Below are 21,925 nucleotides of genomic sequence, written 5' to 3'. Positions count from 1 at the left end.
GCCTCAGATATTGTGGGTACTCCAAGTGTTAAAAGTCCGGAAACAGTAACAGAAATACTTATCAGTTATTAATTACTCTTTTATAATAACTTCACTTGAAAATTGAATTTATCTAGTTATTATAAATCCAATCAAAAATGTCTTGGAGGAAGAAAAAATTTTAAATACCGAGATAAACTTCCTTTTCAATAGCTGCTATATAATTACATTGATTCAAAACAAGTGAAATAGGGTAAACGAAGTTATCAAATATTGTGGAACTGTTTAACAATTACCATTCTATATAGTCAACCTATAAGAGTCAAAATTTGATATTGTGCCACACTGCTGACAAGGTTGTATGCAGTTTTCCTCTATCTGTCAATATTTTTTCCAGTTAGTTTGCCCACACTCAGTTCAAGTACCATTACTTCAATTCCAAGTGCAGTGGAAATAATTTTTAAATTACAGGGTATGAAGGCAGAAAATTCTTGGATGTGTTAACTTTCTGAAGAGGTGTTCTAATATTTTTTCACCCACTGCAACATAAAACTTATTTTATCAGGAATTTCCAATATTTTCCACGCTAAATCATATGAGATTTTTTTTTAATTTTTCAATTTATTTTCTCTTCTTGATTTCATTATGTGAATGTGATAAGAGAATCAATTCTCACATTGTGGAAGTCTTGCTGAAAAAAATGTTCACTCCCTTATGTGATAGTATAGCAAACAGGTGGAGAGTCAGCTTCTGGTGACAGTGCAGGTCTGCATGAGCCTTGAACAAACATTCCTTGAATTTCATAAGGAAAAAGGTGACATAAATCAATTGGAAAGGGTTCTACCTTATAAGTCAGCATCACATTCTAATGTTTAGAGGTACTGTACTATCCTCTTTAACTTGTAGTCCTGATGCTGTAAAAGGATACTCCTGATAATAGGTTTCTTTTCAATTCCACTTGCATTGTCTACTGTCACTGTTCTGTCTGCTACCCTACTTACTGCACAGCTGGAGCTGTGATTGGAAAGGAGAGTATTATTTGAATTCTTCACATGACATCTCCTTTCACATCTTTAGTTTTAATGCCTAAAATAGAAACAAGCATTACAAATTAATTTGCTGGGGAAATATATCCTGCAGGAGAGACAAATAAATTAAAATATTCAGAACTAGTATTTCTCATTTTGGTATAAAGTGACAGAAATTATTAATCTGCCCATCATGAACATGATATGGTTCATTGAACTCAAAATATTTTTCAAAAATAAGAACAATTGTCAGTAGGACACACCATATATGAAATCTGATGAGTGACATGTACTACCCAGGAAAGTAAATTTAGAATGACTGTAGCAATAATTTTGAGAGCCAAGGCTAAATTAAGAGGCATTTAAACTTGACTAAATAAATGGAGAACAGAGAGATACAGAAGAACTTGATAATTTCCTTCCACTAATTATTTGTTACTAACTTAATATTTTCCAACAAACCTCATTAATCAATGAGTAGTGTCTCACAATAAGAACAATGGTCAATAAGTTCAAAGCTGCAATGCAGCTATATTTGCACATTATAAAAGTGCCCATTTCTCTTTTCATCCGGTAGTCAGGCGAAGTCAGGCACTGAATGTGCTCAGAAGGACAACATTTTCTTTGATATTGGACTTCAGCATGCACACTCCTCTACTGCAGATCTCTTTATTCAAAAATGTTTGTAGTTCAGAGTTGTTTGCTCTTATAACCTCACCCTTTTAGACCTCTCTATTTTTTTTTTCAATTTTCATTTTCAGAGAGCTATTTCATCTTTTCTATCACTCCCTTCAATGGTGTATTCTAGCAATTGAAAGTAACATAAGTTTAGACCTTAAAAAAATTGAAAAACTTAGAATTCTGTCTCAGCAATCACTGAATACAAGATGATAAAAAAAATTTGAAAGTACACTAAATTTTATCCCCAGTATAAAGTACAGAAAACATAAAAAGTGGTAACACTGAAACGGTACTGCTGATATCACAAGTTGTAACATGTATTTTCTATATTGGCTGAAAATGGATCAACCTTATATTCCTAGCAAACATGTTCTAAATCAAAGTATTCTTTTAGATATTTTCTAAACCAGAAATAAAAAGATATTTAAAATAGCTGTACTATTTTCTCACAATCTGGAATTTTAGAAAATTTATGCTAAACCGCTGCAATGAGAGTTTCCTACAGAGATTACAGTTCACATCTACGTGCTCACACATACCACCTACACTTCAAAGAATATTCCAAATACTGAATTTTGTGACTAGGTCATTGCAGGGAACTTGCAGCTTGGAGGCAGTCAGAGTAAGTTGATTTATTTATCTCTATTTTTAACCCGTAATGCTAAATTTACTATATACAATGAGTTTAGCTTTAAACAACTCCCTTTAAAAGTGTTTTTTAAATTTTCTAAATATGCTGAAATATGCTTCATGATTTATGTCTTCGATTGAAAATCCTTTGTGAATTAGAAGAATGTAAACCAAGTATGTTTGGTTTTATTTCTTGTTGCATAATATGAATGTTTTCTCTTTCTGTGAGATTTCTATAAAACATCACAATATCTTATGCAGTGCATGATACAGCTAAGTAATGCAGTGTTTTATATTTTGCTTAATTTTCAACTTTCTGATAAGTTGAAAGAGGTTTTAATTGCATTTTTCTCTTCTAAGATAGAGAAATAAAACAATAAACATTACCTTCTTCTGTGTGACAATCAGAGGAAAATGGAGCTACAAGGAGAGAGCATATGGCAAAGTTCTTCCCTTAGAATTGTTTCTCTCTCTTATTTATTTTCTATTAAAGGTTTCTGAAAGGAAGCTCACACTTGAACAGCAAGGATTTTCAAGGATCTGTACATCTGTAGATAAAGATAAGTAGAATTTGTGTGCTTTTGCCACAGCTTTGAACTTTTTATGTTTGAGACCAAATTCTTAACAATGTAGGTTCAAAAAGCTGCTGTGAACATGACATAATTTCTTATATCCTGCAAAAATATTCTAGACTGCTACATAAGCTACATGAAACAGCCATGCCTGCAGTCAGTACCTGAAGATGTTATTTTCTAGAGCAGAGCTCCTGTTTGTGCTCTAATGAAACAATGACATCACATGAACTGAAAATGAGTTAATCTAGAAAAATAGATATTTCAATTAAGGTAGTATTGAAGATGTAGAGGATTACATAAAAGCCAGTAAGACTTTAAAGCTATTTATTATACTATTTAGGAGTGGTACTAAATACTGTCTATTATTCTTATTAAACACATAAAATATAAAACTAATAAATATACTAAAGAATGTACAAATATGAAAGAAATTACAAAATAAATTATAATATAGAATAAAAAATCTACTTGAACTTTTTATGAGATGGTTAATTTAGAAAATACCTGCAACTCAAATTTAATCTAAGGCTGCATAATCTCACATACACAAACATTGTGATTGGAACAACACTTTGCAATGAAAAATATTCTGACAGCTTTAAAACGTTCTAAAAAAATACTGAAATATTCTGAAAAATTTTCTGACAAACAGCTCTAAACAGGATTTCATCCCCACTTTTCTCCTTCAATCTGTTATACTCACCTATAGCATTGTGATTTAAATTGGATTGTAAACTTTTCATTGAAGAGACTATGCCTACTGGTCTTGTGCAAAGCACCCCTGAAGTTCCCTCCTGAATGGTGTCCCTAGCCAGGCTCTGTCATGCTTGTATTGAACATGTGAACTTTGCACGACTCACACAAAATCCATGGCTTTTATAACCAGAATCTGTAAGATTGTGAGTGAAATTATCTTAAGAAAGGCTGAAATTAAAGAACATTACTCACTCACTGGGGGAAAAAACCAAAACACATATTTGTTCTAAGTGCCAATGTCTCTTTCAGACTGGAATTTTCTTTCTGTCTGAAAATTTGCATGATAAAAGCAAGTGCTGAATGGACATGGGACTGAAATGTTTGGGAGAGGAGACTGTGAAAGTTCCTTTGAAGCTTTAAGGTTTATAATGTAAATAAGTGTTTAGGGGATTATTAACATTCACATATTTTACCCCAAAGGCTTTCTGTAAGGTCAACTTTTAAGCAGTTGAAGTATGCAGAAAGAATTGTAAAATGTATGTGTGAACATGTTCAAAGACTTTAGAGAGTCTGTGCTGCAGAATGTTTTTGTTTGACTTTTAATATTCTATTATATATGCCAAATTAGGGTATATAATTAGTCATCATCAGATATATATATAACATAGGTCTTGAGAGTTTTGGAAGTCAAGGAATGCTAGCAGTTTTTTTATATGAAGACATTTTGGTTCCAGAATATCACCAAAAGAACAGACAAGGAGAAGAACTTTCAAATGAGCTTTAACAAATGGGAATAATTTATTATGACTGCAAAGAAGGTAACTTATCTCTGAGAAGTGTAGCTTCATACAGCTGTTATCTAAAACATGTCTGGAAACCAGTGTGTTTCTTTATATGTCCAAATGCATTTGAGATACTGAAGCACATATTTTAAATTCACAAGCTGAGGAAAATGACCAGTAAAACTCTAATTTCCAGCTAAATTGTTAGCTATTAACAATTATTACTATGATGCAAGGGTTTCACTATATGAAACCCTTATATCTTAGTAATAATAACTCTGAGAGACTTACTGACTTTTCTTACTTGTTGAACATACTATTAAAATGTTGGAAAAAGCCTTGTTTTTCTCATTCAAATAAAAAATAAATTATGTGAAAATCTAAGCATGAAATCAATTATATCTTCCTTTTTTATTGCATATAGCAATGTTGACCTGAATAATCATTTTGCAGAACATAGATCAATCTATTAAAAATATTTTTGCGCATGTACTGAATTCCAGGTCTCTGTTACACTGTATCACTGAAAATCCGAGAAGGATGATGAAATCATAGCCTATATGAAATGTTATAATTTCAACCTGAATTTTTACTACTTGACAAGCATAAATGTTGACCTTAACTAATGAATTTGGTAATATAATATCCATTCATATATTACTGATATACTCATACAGTATGCTGAAGCTACAAAAACTGTCAAAAAGCTGCTTGTCATCCCTAACCAACATTTGCTATTTCCCCTAGAAATCTAATTCAATTACAACTGTCAAGAATAAATCACTAATAACTTCTGCAAACTGAATATTCCTTTGTTTCACTCACTGTGCCTTGAGGAATTTTTATCTCCCTTTTGTCTATATTTCAACAATTTACTTCATAAGAAGAATTGACAAAGGGCATATCAGGAAAGGGAATGAAAAAATGTTGGATAGCACTTATTCTTGAGATAAGTTAGTTGAAAAAGCTGAATTATTCATACACCAATAAAGTCACACCTAGGGAAGTGCAAAGTTGCTTATCACAAGGAGAAAGAAGGAAATAATCCAATCTGTTTACTAACATGTATAATGCAGCCATTCACTTAATTCTGCAAACATTTTCTTATCAAATTGCTTTTAGAAAATGAGAAATAAATTGCTTGACTGTATTTATACATTGCTTATATAGCAATTTTCCTTTAGTATTTGTCAAATATTCCAAATAGCTGTAAATTCACTCTGTCTGTCTTGGTTATGCAGTGAAACAACAGTACTGCAGTAATGCCATAGTCATATGGTTCTTCAGAGTTTTTAAATAATAAGGTTAGAAATAAAAGTTGGCATTTTTGTTCTAATCTGCTGGACAGTCTCATCCAATTAAAATGCAAACATGGAGATAGAAGAAAATTCTGAATTTGAAATGCCAAAATTATAATATTAAAAAAATCCTATTGACATATAATAAGAAAAGACAGTTTTCATTATCTAAAAAAGCAACCTCTCCAGGAAGCTGAAATTAGAAATTAATCTTGAACTACTGCTTCAAATACTCTGCTACATTACTCAAAAACTTTTATTTGAAAATTAAATATATAAATAACTTTTGTAGATATACATCAATTAAGTAAAAAGGCCACTGTCAAGATGCACAATTTAATTCCACCAAAACCACCTTTTCTTGGGTACTGGGAAAATGTGTGAGAGAAAACACCTTGAGTTCAAAGGAGAGAATATTAGGCATATATGTTACTAAGAATTATTCATTCAATTAGTTGATAATTTCATAGAAATTGTTTTGCTTGCTTCATAGAAATACTTATGAGTAAATCTATATAAATCTTAATTTAAGAAAAATGAGTGTTTTCTCTGTTTCAAAAGGAGTGAAATGCTTTAAATGATGGAAGAATGAAGCAGAAAAGGAGAACCTCTCTCCAGAAAAGGAGAACCTGGATGATTGAGAGCTTCATTCTACTTTTCGTTGCCCTACACTTCAAGATTTCTAAAGATTTCTAAAACCTGTGGAAGAAATGACTTAGAACATCTTGGATGGCACTGGACATGTGTTGAATACGGACTCCATTGCTTACGGTAGCTAAAGGCTCAGTACCCTCTGTGTTCAGTACGTGTTTTTTAGGGGTTTGAGATCATGGTTTTCCTGTCAGTACCATGTCAGATCTGTGTGCATGGCTTGAGTAATCTGAAGGCTCTTAGACAGCATTGACATCAGCCTGTTGGGCTGTTTGGGTAGTACACAGCTATATATTTAGCACAGAGGCAGAAAACTGCTTGTATGGACTTAAATATACTGTCTAAATCAGGAACTGAATCCATATCCTATCTATGTTTTATTTAAATATATATTTATATATATTCTACATGTAATATTCTCTGCATAAATAGACATATTTTCACTTGGCATTAAAGCTATAAACATGACAAACTTTTCAAGTAAAGTTATCTTCATAGTTCATCCTTGAATAAATTTCATAAATGTCTCTGAAGGAGAGACCTGAGTAGGCAGAAAAACGGAGATAACTTTTGAAAAGTACCCTGTTACAGCTCAGAAGAACAATTAACTAATGAATTTAGTCTATGAATTTAAAAATATATTTAACTGACATGGACCATAACAACAACAATTGCTCTGTTGAAGAGGGTGACTGGCTGTAACTGCTAATTTACAGGACTTGGCGGGAAAACTAACGTCTGCATGTAAAAGAGGAATTCAGTGCAGCTTTCAAACACTGGATATAGTTCAAAGATCAAACTAAAATATTAATTGAAACTAGAAAAATTATAAATGTCAACTTCCTTACTAAAAAAATTGTTATATTTGATGTAAGTAAAATGTATTAAGTTTTATCTCCATATAACCATAGAATCACAGGATAGTTAAGGTAGGGAGGGGACTGTCAGAGGGAATCTGGTCCAGCCCTTTGATCAAGCAGGGGCACTTAGAGCTTGAAGACATATATGGACATCTAGTTTGTATATCTCCATATATGGAGACTCCAAAAAATGCAGCTAAATTATGAATTAAGATGTCTCTATGTTACTTTGGAATTTCTGTGTTACAAATGGAATAATACAAATCAGAAGCTAGACATTTTAGAGAAAATTAGGAGTACATATGGAGAAATGTAGACAGTATAGACTAAAAAGGAGGAGTTTTTATGTGTGTCAGAAACAATTATAAGTTTTATCCATTAATAAGCACATTTATGTTTTTTCTGTTCTTACAAGAATATCACGTGCTGCATTTAGATTACTTGAAAAAAGGTATACTCCTTCTTCCTTGATAATTGGATTAATATTGTGCTGCCTGTGCTCAAATTTAATGGGTTTTAATCAGAGAGTTTACTTAACTCACTGCCAATTATCTGACCAATGAATATTCTGCGCTATTAACATTGATTTTCTATAAGTTTTGGAACACTGGGGCAGTTCTCCAGAGACTGAAAGAAAGATGATATTGTGATAACATTCAAGAAAGGTGAGTTGGATGACCTGGGTGATGTTAGGCCTGTCAGTCTGACATTGATCTTAGAGAAAGTAATGGAAAGAGGCTCAGAGAACACTTGATTAATAAAGAGATAAAGGAGGTAAATATAATTAATGCAGTCAAAATGGGTTTATGGAAAATAAATCTCATCAAACTGACTTGATAATTTTTTCAACACTACAATCTTTGTTAACAATTAAAATGGGATTGATGAAATATACCCATTGCACCGCATGTTTTTCTCTTGATATCATATCAGACACTGTCTAATAAAAAAAAAAAGAGGGCACAAAATCAGTCTCACACACAATAAATAGATGTAAAACTGCCTGGGTAGAAAGTTTCAACTGAGAGTTGAAAAACTTTTAGTAGTTAAGTTTCTATCAGGACCCTGTCAGATTTGATATATTTTTGTGTTTTTCTGTTGTTTGTTACCTATGCTGTATCTGGTAGGGAAGCATTACTCCTCAGTAATGCTGATTGAATGAAGTCTGATTTTCAATACGCTTTGATCTAACCAATGAAAAAAGGTTAACTATATCTAAGCATAGAGTAAAAATATATAAAAGAAAATTTAGGCTTTATTTGCAGCAGGATGGGCACTATCATGTAAAGCAGAGGTCTGAGATATAACTTTGAGTAATTTGAATAATTAGTTGAGAATATACATTGACTGTTATGCTGTAACTCCTAGAAAGAATGTAATCTGTGAATTCATAAATAAAATTTCTGCAGTCTAATGTTTCTGGAAAATCTCCAAACTGTCTTGTCTTAGACTTCTGTTATTTTATCTTAGTAACACCTAGTTTTGTAGTTCTCATCAAAGATGTCTTAAATGGAACAGATTAAAAGAGGAACAGCAGAAATAGAGAAAGAAGTGGAGAATTAATTTTCTTAGCTGATAGGTTTTATAATGAAAGGGGGCAGTTGATTGGCAAAAGTGTAGTTTGTCTATCAGAAAAATTACATAGTAGTGTCAGATGGCTTGCAGTTGAAGATAGATATATTCAAATTATAAATAAAATAGTTTTAAGAGTAGCATGAGACATATTTTAATCGAGTGATAAGCATTTGTTATTCTTAAATTCTTAAATGCAGGTTAGTTCCCCCATGCTGATCTAACTCAAGCAGGAATTAATTTGGAATCTTTCATTACGCAAAAAAAAATATGCTGGATGATTAAATGGACTTTTATGGCTCCAGTCCATAAGTCTATAGCAACAGGGAGAGCTGACATCTTTGCTCTACTTGCCAATAAAATGAATTAAGTCTGATCTGTATAGAAAATGTTCACTAGCAGAATAATAATTGGATGGTATGTGATTTTTTGATTAAATAATTACACTGGTAAAATCTCGAGTGTAGCTTTACCTATACACAGGGCAGCTTAGTCTGATTTTTAAACCAAATAAACATGCTGATTTACATTGGAATTACTGCACATTCATGAGAGATTTTAAGCTTGAAATGAAAGAACTTTTACAGTTATGCTGTGCTTAAAATTTATAATAAATAATGGATTGACTAAACCTTAATGAGATATCTTGACCAAGCTAATACTTTGAGTAAGAGGAAAAATATGTTTTGACCAATTTTATGAGAAAATGTTCTGTGGCAGTTTGTTCCTTATACCCAAACTATTCTGTGTGTCATCACAGGGAAAATTTTTCAAGGGAATAAAGTGCATTTCTTAATGTATTGCACTTGCGTGTCAGTGTTTTTGTAGCAGGGGTGGCTACAGGGGGGACTTCTGGGGGAAGGTGCCCAAAGCTTCTGCCATGTCCAACAGAGTCAGTGCCAGCTAACTCTGACACTGCTGGCCAAGGGGGAGTCATTCAGAGAAGACAGTAGCACCTCTGGAATTACATACTTAAGAAGAAAACCAAAGATATTTCCCAGAAGTAATTGCAGACAGAAAAGAGGAGTGAGCATATATGAGCGGAGCAGCTATATCTGCGTATGCCAGCTTATGTCTGACACCATGGTCAGTGACGGAGGGGCAGGAGGCGCTCCAGGCACGGGAGCTGAGATTCCCTGCAGCCCATGGTGCAGCCCATGGACAGGCAGATGTGCTCCTGTGCAGCCTATGGAGGAGCATGGGGATGCAGAGATCCACCAGGGGTCTGTGGGGGAAGATCACACTGAGCAGGCTCCTGGCAAGGACCTGTGGACTCACATACTACGGCAGGTTTCCTGATGGGATTTTTCACCTTGAAAGGGACCCACACTGGGGCAGGCTGTCCTTGAAGGACTGCAGCCTATGAAAAGGGCATTGTGACTCTACATTGTGACTCTAGGGGGGACCTATGCTAGAGCAGTTTGATCCTGACCAGCTGCACCCCATGGAAGGGACACAGGCTGGAGCAGTTTGTGCATAAGTGCAGCCTGTGGGAAGGACAAGTTCGTGGAAGATGACCTCCATGGGAGGGACCCCACAACGTAGCAGGAAAAGAGTGTGAGGAGTCCTTCCACTGAGGAGCAAGGACTGGCAGAAAGAACATGTGATAGCAGGGGTCTAGATATAAGAAAACAAAGCTAGCACTTTTGTTTGAATCTTGCCTACAAGTGACAGGCTTGAATGTAAAACTCTGAGTCTGGGTTTACCATAAACTGTAATTTAACAATTTCTCATAGATACCTTAAACTCAAATTCACTTTTCATTGATGGCTTTAACCACACAGGCAAATCAAAGATGGAGACAAGAGCTTTTAACTTACTCTTTTAAAATTTAATAAATTACACCCCGCAACCACAACAGGGATAGCTGGATGAGAAAAGCTTTGACCTTTGCATGTCAAACTAATTATCAAAAAGCTTGTCCATGAAACAGATGATGGAATTTGTATGATAAACAAGTAATAAAATCATATATCTAGTGTACCCCTGAACAGTATCCACATGATGAAATCTAATCTGCATATACATGCACACATGAACACCTTCATAAACACCCATAGGTATATGAATGGAAAAGATGGAAACTGGGAAATTCTTATTTATATTTGTCCATCCAGAAATGAAGAACATAGAAGAAATAATGATTTTGCTTTGAGATGAGAATGAAAGCAAATCTGGAATGCATCAACACTTTGGATCATACACAAAAATAGACACAGTCCTTTCCTTTCTTTCAGATATATTGCCAAAGAGCATTAGGAAAGAAGTATTTTCAGCACAAGCAAAGAAAGGAACTTAAAAAGGGATACACAATTCAAACTGCTACTTAACAGTGAAAGTTTAAGAGACAGAAAATATGTTATATATTCTTCTCTGTTAGACATTCCATATTTGAGACATCTTATTCCAAGCAAACAGCGTAATGTGAATGCTATTCTAAGATATTTTACTTTGGTCATTCAATAAATACACATTTTAAACAGCCACTCTAATATGTTTACTCTCACTTGCAGATTTGATTATAATACAGGTTAACTGCCTGCATTGATCCAATATTATTTTTATTTTGTTAATGGGCAACATGTTTCTGTTTGGGTTTATTTCTTTATCTGGGTTTTATAATAGTGGACTATTTTGCATGTTTGAGGTGGGGGGAATTGACTGGTTAGGTAAAATATACTATTTTGTTTCAAAACTTTTTCTAAAAGTAGAGTTAAGATATACACCAGGAGAATATTTTCTGACTGGAATCCCAAAGCCTAGGAACTACTCTTACATTAATCACTTTAGGAATCAGATTCAATACTGGTACTATTTGCACAAAAGCTTGATAGACCCATGAAAAATGATAACATATTTGTCTTGGTTTGGGGCAAATTTGGGAGGAAACTTCCAAAGGGGTCTCTCTAGAAAGCAGATTCAAGTGGTCCTTCCCCAAATAGTTCAGGAAAATATTTCCTTGGAGCAAAGTGGAAAAAACTTGTTTATTTAACAAGCAAAGTATTCACAAGCATAAAAAAAAAGAATAATGTTACACAATAAAACCTCCCGCTGTTCTGAAGAGATGGCAAATTCAGAAAGCCCCTTTGTGGGCTGTAGCTCGGGTCACTCAATCTCTGATCAGCCCCTCCGGTGCTGGCCTGTCCCAGGGAGCCACAGGTGGGAGCTGCCGCTGCTCTGCTGGGTGTTCATCCAGAGCAGGGCCCATCAGTCCCAAGAAAAAGAAAAAAACACAATCCAGGGAACTTCTCTGCCTCAGCTAGCTAAAAAAATTAACTAAAAGCAAAGGAGAGCTCTCTCCTGCTGTCTCTGCTTCAGACAACACAGCCTGTGAAAGAGAGAGTTGAAGTTTCAATCTTGATATTTTTGAATATAGTGGCCTCAGACACTCCACCGCTTCTCCTTCTCCCCCCACTTCACTGTCAGATCTAGTTTTAAAAGTGCACAGCCTATTTCTGGGCTAAACAGATGAATGGGGTTACAATCAGCATCATAAAGCCACCTCAGGGCAATAAGTCAGCACTTCACACACAGATAAAAAGTTGTAGTGTAACTAAAGGTCTGGAAAATGAAGTGATTCACTGGTAGGTAGATCTTTCTTAAGGCTTTATTCTGTGAAGAAGACTCAGAGGCACCAATTACCAAAATTATTGTTCGTTTTCTTAGACTATGTATAACAGGCAAGTAGACAAAAACAGAAGACCTAAAAAGAAAACAAAACCCAACATCTTGGAAAACAGCTTTTACTGAACAGCTATATCTACAGAGAAATGGCGAAGAAGATTATGAAAATGCTCAGTAAACAAGCTTATAAGGAACTGAAAACGTAATCAGATGATTCTGAGATTGTTGTGCACAAATTTGCTCTATAAGTCTGTCTGAATGAAATCTGGCTAATTTCTGCTAACTATTATATTGTGCTAATTGCAGTAGATCTACTTTCATCAATCAGGGAGATATTTGTGTTGGATCTGCACTCTCACATCAGCCTTACTGACTTTCTAAATTGTTTTAAGTATGGTAGCTGCTATCAGTATTTTATTTATCGACATACTTTCTCCAAACCTAGCATAGTTTAGCAATCTGATCAAATATTTAGATCTGGAATCGAAATTCTGAATTCTGAAAATTGCTACATAGGAGGTAGAAATACATGAAAGCATGTATTCAGCCTCTTTCACCCCAACAGCATTACCATTGATAAGAGAATTTCTCTTTATACAACCTGGCAACAATCTATATATTCTTTAGGTTTTAAGAGCCTCCATCCTTCATGGGCAAATTTCTCTCATGATAGTAATAATGAAGACAGTTGTATAAACAAAATATTTGCAACCATCAATGCTAAACATACTAAAACTTATGTTAGTAAAAAAAGTTAAAATATTAAAGCCGGTCTGATCAGTTCTGGCTCTAAATGATGACTTGAAGTGGAGATAAAAAACCCAAGGCTTGTGAGGAGCCGGTTGTATTACCACAACCTCAGGGGAGAGAATGGGCAGTCAGGCTTTTTCCAGGTAAACTCAAACTTCTCAGCATGTAACTCTAGCCTCTTGTTATGATCAATGAAGATTTTTTTCCTACATCTGTGCCTGCCTTTCTCCTTCCATGTTATCAATGGGGTACTGATCCCTGTCAGGAAAATGAACATGCAGGGGATCATAAGAAAAAAATGGTAAACATATAAAAATACCATTGTGAGACAAAAATAAAATGATTGAAACTGTTTCAGTTAGACCCTTATATAAGTAATAAAAACTGTAAGCATTCAATAAGGACTAAGAAAAATAGATTTTTGGTACAATTTAAAGCTAATGTGAGGATGATGGCTTTAAAAAGCCCTGTTAAACAGAAAGGAAGTAACAGTATGATGCTTTCTAACAATGTATCAAAAACCCTTGGAACTCATTACTCCAGATGGAACTAAGAACCTATATGTTAGACATATTTACTAAATAATTAAATAGTTTGGAAAATGTGAACATACGATTCCTGTGCACCCTCTAAAGACAAATATATGTTTGTTATAGAAAAGCATGTGTGCTTTTTTAGGCAACTTCAGGAAATTTTGAGAAAAATTAACTTTTTAATCAATCCACTTCTCACATTAATACCCAGAAGTTAGGAATGTTATCCTTCCTAATACATTGAAGGACTCAATAAGAGTGGGAGTTGGTAAGAGAGAACCTTAGCATTCTCAGACGTAACCTACTAGGTGCAATATAATTATATTCCTTTATCTATGCATGGGTATCTCTTAAACCTTGAGTAATTTTCTCTCTGTTAAAGAAAAAACCAAGTTCAAGTATAATTTTATGTAGTACATGTAAAAAATTGCACAAAATTGTCAGCTTAGTTGCCGTACTGTTCTCTTATCTGTAGAAAAATTAATGTAAGAGACATTTGGAAAAGGAGGCATCAAAGTGCCACAGAGATTTTGACATTTTATCAATGATTTCATTAAATATATATATTCTGTCCTAACACAAAACAGAAATAGGTGGCTACTCTTGGTGAATACTGTCATCTCAGTTAAGCTTACACTTGCATGGACAGCCATCAATATTTGTGTTATTGTTTTTGCCTTTTTGGTTAATTAGCATCTGTTACATCCTTCTATTTTGTGACTGAAGATTATTGGAAACAAATAAAAGCATCAAAAATCATTCTGATTTTCATATTTTATTTCCCAAGTCCCCACATCTGTGCTTTTTAATTTCATCACCCATATTGACATCTCTCTCATGTCTACATTGGTTGGCAGACTAATTTTGAAGAAAATGGCATTAAAATTTAACAGACAGCTAAATGGATAACATTATCTTATAGATGTAAAAAAAAAAAAAAAAAAACCAAAACCTTTTAAGAACCTACATGCATGTTTTGTATGAAATCTTACCTGCATTTTTTTGTGAACAAAAAAATTTAAGTTTACAGGCAGAAAAACCCAGCATTTAATTTGAACTGGTGGCATTGCTCTCTTCCTCTCATGAAAAATTATGTTTGCATTTTTTTAGTGCCAGATCAAATCTTGAACTAATTTGTGCGGAATCTATTCATTTAGGTTTATTCTTGTCTAGAGCATGATGCACATGTTCTTTGAGATGCTTGCTTTCCTAAATATTAAACCTAAAGCATTTATTCACCACTGGCACCTTCAGAGATTTTTATAAAAAAAGCTCTGTGAAGAATACCTTGTAATTGGTATTTAATTCTTTGGTGAATGTCTCTGGAGGCCACAGATGTGTGACATTTATTGTATATATTGATTTCTTAACTTAGTATGCTTGTTAGACAACATCTGCAAAACACAGTAAAGCCCGTGATGATTAAATTTGAAACGAAGTTACATAAAAAAAATACAAAACTTAAAAATCAGTGGACTTCAAAGAATAGAAGAGCCCAAAATCTAGTCCCAGTAATTCTCAGGAAAATAATAAGAGGATTTACCCTAACAGTTAAAGACATACTATTTGACATACTGCTATCATACCATCCAAGTCCTTACCTAAACCTGTAAAATTATCCACTGCAAATAGCCCATAATATTCCAATTAGTATTGTTTGAGTATATTAGTCATTTATTACTAAAATTGATTAGTTTTGAAATGAGAGGTAAAAAAATTAAAACTCCACGTATTCTTTCATGAAAGGATGAGAATTCAGGCACTTAAGTCTAAAAACTAGATACATGATTGTTTCAGATTAAAAGGAGTAAAGCGTGTCTGAAACAAACCTTTCTAATGTACAGTAATGATAAAGGTAGGTAATAAGTTGCCATATTTGTAAGAAAAAAAGTAAATGTCAGTTTTTTTCTACTAGGTGTTTCAAACCTGATTTTGATAAATGTCCTTGAGTTTAGGTTTCTATTCTCAAGCCAAATTGCTTGTCAGTAGGACCCAATGTTCATGTGACTCCTCCCAACCACACCCATACCAGCCCTCAGCAGGAAATAACTAGGATTTGCTAAACATACCCAAATCCTTTGCTACTCACACTAATTGGTGAGTATGCCTGACTTTATTCATTAAGGCTACTAGATAAGTGTACCTACAGCATGATATCTGTGAAGAGAAGGCATTTTTCTTTTGAGTATCCACACAGAAATGATGTCTGCTGTGGTTGTTGGGACAGGCAGTGACTAAGAAAGGTGCTTCAGTCTGTTTTCCCTAACTGGAGGCAGAACTCCCACGATGATACTGGCCCTAATGCCTAACACATGCTGCACTAGGAGCACATACTTCTTTTGATGCAAGTCTAACAAGCCTTTATAGGATTAAGAAGATACCAGGGTGCAAATATGTATTAAACTTTGTACCTCACACATTTTCTTTCCCTTTCCCTTTCCAGTCTGAGCAACGCACCTCCAAAGTTAGTTATCAGATTATTTCAGGGTAATAAGAAGCTCAGAGAGTTAAATCTCAAACACAATTTTGTATTGGAAATATTTATTAAAGTATTTTGATGTGTTACTGAGGTCATCAGAAAGGTGTGCCGCTGGGCCAAGGAATTTTAGATGTCGGTTATCACAGGAATGTTTCAGCAGGCTGAACTTCAGGTGAATGGGCTGCTTCTAATTTGCAATCACCCGTGCCAGCTTGTCAAACTGCATGACATACCAAATTGCTATACCTAGGGGGCATGGGCAGGAACCTGTTCTCTCCAGTAAATCCATAATTTGCTCTGACTTCCTTTACAAACAGAATGGATCATGTCCCCTTTTTTACTTCTTTCAAGCAGTGGTCTCTCTGACTCCCTTTTATGACCTATTTCACCCAGCTTCAGCCCGTGGGCAAACATCAAGTCATGTTATCCAATGTAATAAATCTTAGAATCCAGGTTATTATACAGTGGTCTTTGTCTGACTCTCAAAATAATGTTTCACATTTCTAATAGCCCTCACAAATGCTCTCCCTCTTTCTTGGCACAGAAGATATCCCTTGAATCTTGAAATGCCACATATATCACCTCTAAAATTGTTCCATTCCAGACTTTACTTCATAGGAATTTTCAGCAAACTGTCAAATATGGAAAATGAAAACTTAAATGATTTCAAAAAAGTTTGAATAGTATGAATTCTTAAAAAGGCCAAACAAATCTGGTTTTTCATCAGCATTTGCACATATGTCTAACAATAAGCATAAAGGAAATGTATGCTGACAAGGGCATTCTATGACAGAATGAAACTGAAAAGCCAGCAAATATAAAGCTACTTTACTCCTTCAGGAGTTCCTGAAATAGATTTTCTGGGGTCATTTTCATGCCAACATGTGGCCTTCTGTAGTCAAACAATTCCGTATTTTTTATCTAATTGTAAGGAATCTTTCAGACTTTGAAAATTCTATAGTTAAAAAGGTTTGTAAAGTTAAAATGGTCTCTTTAAAAAGTCTTTTAAATATACTATTTAAAATAGAATAAATAAATAAGTTCCTTTTTGCCTTGCTCAATGCAGTGTTGTGGCCTGATTGTCTGCCAAAATCTAAACAAATCAGGGAAGTAATTTAATCTTTTATGTTTGATTTATTAATAAAAAACATTTGTGGGGGAAACAGTGACGTCATTCACCCTATTTACAGATTGGTGTTCTAACTCTTATCCTCAGCTGATGTTTTCTTTTTGCATTTTTAGCCTTTTTGCCAAAAGGTAAGTCCGTAGCAGAAGATCATTTCTATGTGCTTACCCAGCCTTAAGGAGTGGTTTTCTCTCGTCTTGCTTCTTTGAAAAAGCAGGAAAGAAATTGAGAGGAAATATGTCTGCCTGAGACATCAGTAACAGGAATGAGTTTGATAAGTTACAGTTGTTGCTTAGCCATTGATTTGGGCCCAGGGCTGAGAATCCCTCTCAGGATCCATATGTCTGGCTTGATGTTCTCCTTCAAATGTGTCAGTAGAAAAAAAAAAAGAAAAGAAGATATATTAGCCTTTCCAGTAATATGAAGTTATAAAATATGATTCACTTTTAGCCAGCTACAGTCTGCTGACACCCTAACCCATGGCTGTATTTGTAACTTGCTATCTATATTCTGGCAGATTCATCCCTTTGCAGACCTTTTCTCAGGAAGACGGGTGAACAGCCCTGGACAAAGCAGCATAGCACTCCAGCAGGTGTTAGGAATGTTCTCACACGAACATAAAGGCATTGAAGATTATCATTTTGGATCTTCACAGATGCAGCATTACAGTTCAGAGCCTTGTCCCTCATAATGGGTCACGAGACAGGAAGACAACCCAATGAAACAATGTATAGTGAAAGCATCTTCTTTTGGTGTGAATAAAAAAATCTTCCCACTGGGTTTTTACACAGAAATAATACTTACCAGTTAAATATAATGTTTTTCTTATTAAAGTCACTTTTACATTATGATTTTTCTTCCATAAGTGCAGAGACTGCATTTCAAGGGTCTGTTTAGGGTCTGGGATCTTTCTGAGCAAAGGTTGTTGAAAGAATTATTGTGTATCACAAGAAGATGTTGTAGAACATGAAAACATTGCCTTCAACAAAATCTTTTAAGAAGTTAGTTCATTTGATTTCACAGAGTTTTTTCAGCTTTATAAAGTTTATTTGCTGTAGACTGTTATGAATTTCCTGCATAACAGCTAAATAAGAAAGAATCAAGTGAGTAGATGAATATGAAATAACCACTTGCAAGGTATCTCTGCTATGACTTTAGGAAAAGTCTATTTTGCAATTACACAGTGATTAACAATTGTATTTGTATTTTCTTATCTTGGTGTCATAAACATCCCCCTTTTGAAGCTGGCAATAATATGAGCTTTGAAAAAGAATACCGATAGCTCTTTTGAATGTTGAACAATATTTTCTTTGAGGATTATGGAAATTAGTTTTAAAGTCTCATTAAATGATAATTTTTAAACCAACTCTAAAACCAAACTCTAAAAATTCTTCACTAAAATTCAGATCACTGGAGCATGAAGTTGGTAGGTAACACATTGTTAGATATGGTGCTCATACTTTTATATTTTGTAAATATTGTATTTGCATTAAAAATTTTCAATGTACTAATTATCTGATATGTCAATTTTTTCATAATATATTTATGAACAAATTTATATATTCTTGGTCTTAAATACAATTCTCACTGTTTTTAGGCAAATTAGACTATGCATCAAGAGAATTTTTAGTCTGATAGCCAGATACTGACAGGAATATAAGTAATTGTTTTTTAAGATAATGTAATGGTATATAAAAGATACTTAACTACAAATTGGATTCTTTAAATATCTAATCACTGCTTACAATCCTAGTACTGTAATAACACTGTTTTTCAAACAGACCAAATCTCAACTGTTCATAAGCTTCTGTTATTATGTGATATGTTAAACGTGTGACAATTGACTATGTCAAAATGTGTGTCAAATTAGACAGCCACTAAACAGATTTATTGTAAAGCAATTTAAAATATCTGTTAAAGGAGCCAGGAGGGAATTGTGGAAATACTTGATAAATCATAGTAATATTAAAGAATGTCAGAAGTAAGCTTGTGGGGATTTGAGTTTGAGTGGCTACTCACTTATTATGAAAACACATGAAATTTCCTGCCAGATCTGAGAGGGAGAGAAATTGCACTAGTCAATGCATGTATTAAAGAAAATAAGAAAACAGCAGCCCCCAAAAGGCAAATAAAACGAAGAAAGAAGTTGGAAGATGAAGATAACATGCGATTCCCAGATGAATCTTGCAATATTTATTTTCCATTCATTTTTATTTATAGACACTTGGGTTCCTTCATAAATATAGAAACAAAATTACACATAAATGAAGAAAAAAAGATAAATAACCTTGGACATTTTGTAGACTGTTTACAACAATCTGTTTCAACTGAGTACTAAATCAAAAGCTGCTTTGTTTAATGTCAGCAGATTTCAAAACTTGTGCTTCAGTCTAGAATTTATTAACTATGTAAATATTGTTAATTGTAAATACATTATTAAATAGAAGCACTAAAGAAATCTTCCTATGTTCACATTTCATTCTTCTTTGAAGATCTCCTTATTGTTTGCCAGGAATTTTATTCTGTGGAACATTTCAGTGATGAGTGAACCTTTCAAAAACTACACCAGTGATTTGATTTATTTTTGAAGGCATTCTCATTAAACTGTGCACTGCTATATTGAAATACATGATTACTCTAAAAGTGCTGACACAAATATTTTTTCATATTACTCTTTAAGTTTGTTGATTTTCTGTGAATGTTAAATCAAGGACATGAACATACACTTCATCTGCATAGAGATGAAGATGCTTCATATATTCATTATTTCTTCCTCTCCTGTCAGTTTTACATATATAGATTTTTTTAAAGTAAATGTACTAAGCAAGTTCTTAATAAAACTACCAGTTTTATAAATCTACAGCACTGTATTTTTTTTTAAGTTCAATTAGAGGAGTAAACATCTCTATTAGTAATAACTGTACTAATAGACTTCCCAGTAAATATTTCAGCACAATTGAATAAACTAACACCAACATTTATTTTTAGCCTTGATGTGTCTAACTTTTAGTTGACAGTTTTTTCTAATTTAGCACCTACTTAAGGCATTTGTAATTTTCTGTGAAATAGCTGGAACAAAATCTTTTAGCCTTGTTCTCAGTATAAATTATTCCTTCTTTTTTTCTATCTAGATAGTATTTTTCAGATAAATACGAACTATGCAAAAAGGGCTTTCTGCATTTTGATTATTGATTTGATTCTAACACACAAGTTTAGAGTGTGTTAGAAGAATGCAGACTGATTTAACGTGCATTTTAACAGAGGTTTGTCAAGGCGTTGGTCAGTTGATGATTCTAAAGCCAGGTACTGTTTCCACTCGTGGTTTGCATGGCTGATTGCACACTGATCTGCTAGTAGTGACTGAATGCCATTTGTTTAACTGGAATACCACACCCTGGGGGTGTGAATGAGGTTGGACTTGATGATTAATGTTCTGGACATTGTGTCTGATTCTGAACATTTGCATACATGAGATCGTCAGGAAAGTTAGGATGAAAATAATTAACATTATCCTAAAGAGTCATGTTGTTATTTAACAGAATTTTTCTTTCAATCTGTAACCAAAAAATTGTATCAGTAAACATGTGGTGAAAAAATTTACATGCCAACATAGCAATTACCTGTAGTAATTATGATTTCTCCAGGAGCTTTTGATTTCTTTACATACTGCAGAACATATAAACAGAGAATTTTGGCAAATTTATTCTGTTTTTAAATTCTGAGTTCTCCATGCTCTGATACTGTCAGGAGGATTTAGGCATTTTTCCAAATTTTCTGAATTTTTTTATATCCATCATTATCATAAAAGTGATTATCTGGTAATTTGTTAGAAGTATGGTTGGTTGGTTGGTTTGTATCTGGGGTTTTTTTTGGGTTTTTTTTGTTTTTTTTTTTCTTTTGCTTTTCTTTCTTTAGTTATCACTACTTCTTGAATCTCACCTGACAAGCTGGGAGGTAAATTAGCATGGTTCTTTGGGTGTTACTAATGAGGGCAAGTGTCAGAGAACACTAATTTTTTTTTTCTAACTTGTATAGTGCTAGTTACATATGATTTTTAAACTTTTTATTTTTCCTGAAAAGAAATATTATTTTTCTTAGCTTCTAAAGATGGTTTAATCCTTTTCCAGATGCAACAATACAGCAGATTTCATGGCACCACTGATTTTTTTCTAACATATATCTACGAATACGACTAACCATTCTTCCAACTTCCTTCTACAATATATGACTTGCTCAAATATTTTGAGAAATAGACAAACACAACAATGCTATCTATGAAGTTTTTATATTTTAATTCCTTAACTTATCTTAAGATTTTTCATTACTTTCTTTGTGGTAATACAGTCCTTTACTTCTTGAATAATACAGTTTTGGAGAAAAAAGTAATCTCTCCTTTAGCAAAAGAGGTCTCATTAATTCTACTACTAGCAGCAATGACTTCTGCACAAACAAGTTGCATACCATTTGTACCTCCAAGCCCTCAAACTTCTTCTGCATTCTGGATGAAAATACTGAAGATTTAAAAGCGAGTAAAGTGGAGATTTGCAGATTGCCACGAGATGAAAGAAAAGGTTAATTAAAGAGAAAAGGTAAATGAGAAAGACTACTAAAAATGAAAGGATAGAGAAGCAGGGCCAAAATTAGTGGACACCCTGAGATAT

The 21,925-nt window shown here is 33.8% G+C and overlaps 1 long non-coding RNA gene across 3 annotated transcripts in view; it reads left to right on the top strand.

Annotated features, from left to right (window-relative positions):
• LOC115494974 (uncharacterized) overlaps positions 1–9,370 on the top strand; it is a 128,759-nt gene extending 119,389 nt beyond the window's left edge. For all 3 annotated transcript variants that reach the window (XR_012055613.1, XR_012055614.1, XR_003960022.4), the window contains 2 exons: positions 2,812–4,407; positions 6,231–9,370. This is a non-coding gene — a long non-coding RNA (uncharacterized lncRNA). The remainder of the gene's footprint in view (positions 1–2,811; positions 4,408–6,230) is intronic.
• The last annotated feature ends 12,555 nt before the right edge of the window (positions 9,371–21,925 follow it).

This window comes from Taeniopygia guttata, chromosome 4 (assembly GCF_048771995.1).
Source record: "Taeniopygia guttata chromosome 4, bTaeGut7.mat, whole genome shotgun sequence".
Taxonomy (NCBI): Eukaryota; Metazoa; Chordata; class Aves; order Passeriformes; family Estrildidae; genus Taeniopygia; species Taeniopygia guttata.
Note: the sequence above shows the minus strand (reverse complement) of the source record. Positions and strands in the feature narration are given on the sequence as shown.